Consider the following 5725-nt stretch of genomic DNA (forward strand, 5'->3'; position numbering starts at 1 on the left):
GTTGTGAAGTTGCGAATTTCGATTTCAGGTTTTTTGCTTTTCTTTGGGGGGGGGGGGGGGGGGGTTTCTGGGAGTTCTTTCTTGATGGCCGTTAAGACTAGGGGATGTTGTTGATTTCTATGTGTAATGTGGAGCTTGTGAAGCCCTTTGAGACTATATTGGGATAAAGGGCTGTATCAATACACTTGACTTGACTGTACTTGCTGCACAAAAGACGTGAAGAATAAGAAGATGCACGGTAGGATGCTAAAAGCCAAATCTCACTGCTCTGAGCTCACAGCGCTTCGGGACAGCTGAGATGCATGTGCGGAGAGGGGCCGGCCAAGTGGTGAGTGAAGAGTGGGCAGAGAGAGTCTGGAGAGGAGAGAGAAGAGAGGATGAGAGTGGAGGAGACTTCATTGGAGGACAGGAGAGAGTGGAGTTGAGCTCCAGTAAATGAAGGAAGAGCAGCAGTGGTGATGAGAGAGCGGTGGTGGTGATGTTAAGTGGGGATGCTGAGTGTGTGTGTGTGTGTGTGTGTGTGTGTGTGTGTGTGTGTGTGTGTGTGTGTGTGTGTGTGTGTGTGTGTGTGTGTGTGTGTGTGTGTGTGAATGTGTGTGCGTGCGTGCGTAAGTGCGTGTGTGTGGGTGGGATGAGGTGTATTGTGATAAAAAAGGGAGAAAAATACAAACAGGAAACAAAGTCCATTAGATTCCCTGCCTTGTGCCATCTTCAGGCAGGAAGTTGCCATTTTCAGGAGGAGGACATCCATCTTCACCAGAATGCCGTCAAAGCTGCCCAGAAGGTCGACAGATCACTAGATAACGAGATCAACTTGACAGAACGATGTACAGAAACAGCATATCATCCAAATGTGGACCTTTGGATGGTGTAAAAGAAAAACAAACAAAGTCCACTTTGCTTGAAATGACCAACCCTGTGCCCCTCCCACTTTGCAGATCACAGATTGATTTTCCAAGTAGCAGAAGTTTATTCAAAAGCGGGAAACGAACTCCACTGAATCTACACACGCTGCTACGTTGCCGGTGTCCACGAGGAACAATATTATCTTTCATAATTTCAAAACCATAATTATACCTATCCACCGCAAACAGATTTTCCCGTACTTGGAAAACTGTCCTGATATAATGATGTACCATTACCTGGAGAACCACTGCATTCATCCACAACGGCGGCAGAGTCAAACTCCCGAGTACTTTTTGTTAAAAGGTGATTTCAGGTCTGTGCCTGCTTGCTCATGCAAATGTCCCCGACGCAGCCCACTTTCTGCAGATGCTCGCTCATACAGGCTGATCAATTTGACATCAGGCATATGAAATAACCGGTTTTGTCAACCCACTCTAATGTCTCTGCTATAACTACAAAGCATTTCACTTTATGTTTTTTGTCTCATTTTATAACAAGATTGACTTGATTGACTCTAATATGTCGTAGACCTCAGTAAAACAATAATGGATTTAGCCACCGTCGCACTAATGTTAAATACTCTTATTAGAAATAGTGCTTTGTGTATATACTGTATATATTTCTTAAATATGGCTTTACCTTTTCACTTATTTTAACATTTGACAGTGTGGTCTGAATGTTCTGTAAGAAATTGAGTCACTGAAAACCAGACTCAAATTCCCTGTATGTGTACACTGTAAGCATAGTTATATATCTGATTACAATAAGAGTATGTGAATACTATAATATGAAAGTATTTATTACATATATTGTTTCTGCTCAGATTTTTATTGTTATTATTACAATTAATCGTCTTGGCATTTTTCGTGCTAAAAGTATCTGCAAAACGCCAACCTCAGTACGCACAGACATGGTTGAGGTCTCGATGGAACCTGGACGTTTCAGACATCTTGTTGTTTGAGTTTGATCAATATCGATTTGTATTCGGAGCATCAATTAGTGGAAAAACTGTTGCAAATGCACCAGACGCTGAAGAACGTTGGCGCGACCTGATGCGTTTGAGGAGCGGGGTGCTTTGTGACATCATCATCCGAAGTTATATCAGCCCCAAGCTTCGTCTCTCAACAAGTCGTTCGCACCCAGCGCCGTGTGGACTGCGTAGGTTAATACGCGTAGACGCGCGAGTTTCAATGAACTAACGGCTCTATTTACTGACTCTGGAGTGATGGGTCCTCGTCTCCACGAACTCCTTCAATGACTCACCCCTCCTACCTGCTGCTAGCTAGACAACATGTCACTCACACTACTGTGCGACTGTTATATTAACTGTATTTGTGGAAATGAATGAAGTTAATCACTGTATTAGTATTTACCTGGCCCTGTGAGAAAATAAACCGCTTTGGCATTTGTTTTGACTCGGTACTCGTTCTCCCAGCCCGGAGCCCGCCCCCTGCCCTGAGCTGATTGGTCGTGGGGTGCATCAATCACTCACTCTCACAGTCGACACAGAGCTGAAGTCACGGTCCGGCTCCGAGTCTGAGTCAGTGAGCGGTTCGCAACGCGAGTCTCACTCTCCCAGCAACAGCAACACTCTCCCATCCCAGTACTCTCTCAACACCCGAGCCCAAGGATGGATGGAGAGAGGAATAACACCAACTGAATGCCTCGCCAGCGGACACGACCTCCCATGGCCGACCTGGAAGACCCCTAACAGACTGCGGGTGGAGCAGGGGAGGTGCAAAGCACTGTTGAAGATATGGAACTCCCACACAGAAGACACGTGTGGCTGTGGAGCAGTACAGACAATGTCCCACCTGCTGGAATGTGACGACGCCCCCCAGTGCAGCTCCCAGGACCTGGCTGAACCAACTCCTTCAGCTGCGTCCTGCGCCAGATACTGGCAGAATGACATCTGAGATTGCAAAGGACTCGAAGAATAAGAATAATAAGGATAATTTTCCTTAAACAAATCGGTGGCCTGACCGTGTGAATAAGCGGCGCCTTGGAGCGGGAGGAGCTCGGTGGTTCAGCGATGCGGGGGAGTGACAGGGTGTCCCGATGCTCGGCCGTCAGCTCCAGTTGAGCGGCTCCGAGTTTGACTCGTGTGCTCGTGAGTCTTGAGTCAGCGAGAGTAGCTCTGATTGGTTGAGGGCTTCTACTGAGCAAGCCCCCAGGAACAGGCCTTGAAGCCAATTTGACATAATGGTCAAACGGCGTAATCACCAGTCCGACAGGGACCCGCGAAGCATTTTCCCCGCACGCAATCATGGGAAGAGGAGCAGCCGAACAATGGTGGATAATTTCTTTTGAGCGTCACAACCTCAGCGAAATGATTAATTTTGCCATCAGAATTTGATCGATTCCGCCCTGATAACATTTGGAAACTCTAGAAGAATTTTAGAATTATTTTATACCATTCAAGCCACTGGAGGGCTAAAACGGAAGTTAGCCGGCTCGGCCTGCGGTAGTCTCTGGTGCGCCCTGTGAGTGCTGGGGCCGGTGTGGGATTCCTCAAGTTCTGGGTGACTGACCTGGTGACGTGTGACTCAAAAACCCGACTCTCTTCGGCGAGTGACTCGTACGGACTCGAGTCAGTCAAAACAGTCTAACTCATCTCTAGTAGACAGACAACCCAAGCCGATGCTGCTTTTAATGGCAACTCGGAAAACCGTAACTTTTTCTGCGTTTCACAAAACCCTCAGAACTATAATTGTTCACAGAATGCGTTTTGGCACCGCAGGAAGATCGAAGAACCTTTGGAGGAAACGTCCCTACCTTCTGTGTCCGCACTGCGCGACACAGAAACGATCGTAATTGTTAAAACGCTGTTCTTGCGGGACATCAGTGACGTAAGTGGTGCGGTGGTTGGTGAGTCATTGAAGCACCGGTAACCGACACACTTGGAAAAAAAGTTTAAGACATTGACAATAGCCAACATCAATAAGATGCTTCATTTACAGTAAACATGTCTTTATTTATACACCATTTATTTCCAAAACATTGAGATCTGCGTTGAAAGAAAACAGGGTCCCTCCGCCCCGACCTCAACGTGGACACGGCGGACTTTTCCTCAGTGCGACCCAAATTACCACTCTGTTCTATTCTGCGGTGGGGGGGGGGGCAAAAGAAAAAAACGCTTGATTGAGATAAAAAAACATTTCAGATTGAAGGATGGGCAAGTTGGAAATCGGCGTCGCTGTAAAACGAAAAAATTGCTTCACAGAGCCCCCGGGAACCTGTGATGCGAACCCTCACGCGACTAGACTGGACTCTTGTGTATCTATATTCAATGATCATTCAAAGTTATTTTGAGGATATGTATATTTTGCCGTATTTTTCTATCCAATTATGAATGTTTATTTGTCGATTCATTGATTTGTGAGTGTTAGTTGTTTATTTTGACTTTTTTTCTTGTTGTTGTTGTTGTTGTTGTTAATATTTCCCTGATATGGACAGTCCCAGCTTGGCCTCGCCCCAGGCCGCTCAGACCGCCTGAACAGCACCGCCCAAGAAGCTGTTTGTTCGCAGCGCCGCCGAGCGATCCGCCTCGGACCGGGGGCTCGGCGCTCGATTGACGCTGTCTGCCGATCTGCTGCTGCGGCTCGTCAGAATAACAAGCCTGGCGCTGAGAGGTTCGACTCCCTTTTTCAGATTCGTTTCCCGACGAGCCACTCAGCGAAAAGGGAGTCGTTCGATTGTCCCCCCCCCCGACTCTTCGACCGGGGGACGGTCAGAAGGAGGGTTCTGTTGGTTCTGTCGGGGGGGGGGGGGGGGGGGGGTCGCAGAAAATCCCGAAGCCCCGATTCTCTTAAAAAACAACAACGACGACGACGACGACAACAACAACAACAACATTTTGGCAGAGAAATGCAAACGCGAGACACGAAAATCATTTGCCTCCGTCAAAATTATTTATTTTGGTGGAATGCAAAGTGTCAATCGGTCACATTCATTATGGACTACGCCAAATACCGGGGCCTTACTTTTGCACTTGGACTTCCAGCTCTCAGTAATTCATTTTCCGTCTTGGAGTCGAAGGCTTTACACTGAATCCGGCAACTCACTGAAAGTCGTATCCATTTCTACGGAGAGTCTGAGGCCGCATGCGGGGGGGGCTGCACCCCTCCGCGCCGCCAGCTTTCCGCATCCGACGGAGGTCAGGAGGCACTGAAATGTTCAATAAATTTGACAAAACTCCAGATCTGACCGTCCTCCGCCCTCGACGGGGGGTGACAAGATAGTTATCGAAAACGGGCGTAATATCGATGACGGCGTTATCGGCATTAATAACGTTGGCCGTCATTGAATTCACCGTAAATACATGTATGTGTATATACTGTATATTGATTTATTTGAATGGGTTGAATGAGAATGTTATTCTCCCTTGTAAGTCGCTTTGGATAAAAGCGTCTGCTAAATGACTGAATGTAAATGTAAATGTATTTGTGTGCATTTTTGGACACACTCCACAATGGAAGTTTTCAGGTCTCGTTCTCGGAAAATGGTTAATGCCGCAGTACAAACGATCGTACTGGAGAAGGCCGGGTCCGAGTTTCAAGGCGTGCGGGAGGGGGGGCGGTCGGTCGCCGCAGGGGAGTGTCCAACAGCCGAATCCCGTTTTCGGACGCAGCGGCGGGCTCCCCCCGGCGCGACTCCCGCCCGCCGCGTCACTTCTCCGAAGATTCGCGTCGGCGGGATCGTCCGCGCGTCTCGCGTCGCTATAACGAGCCCCGCTCGCTGGCTCCCCCGAAACGCCGAGACCAGTCCGGTCCGCTCGCAACGGCGACGAGAGCCGCGCCTACGGAGTCCGCGCCCCGCG

This window comes from Zeus faber (genome assembly GCF_960531495.2).
Source record: "Zeus faber genome assembly, chromosome: 3".
NCBI classification, from domain to species: domain Eukaryota; kingdom Metazoa; phylum Chordata; class Actinopteri; order Zeiformes; family Zeidae; genus Zeus; species Zeus faber.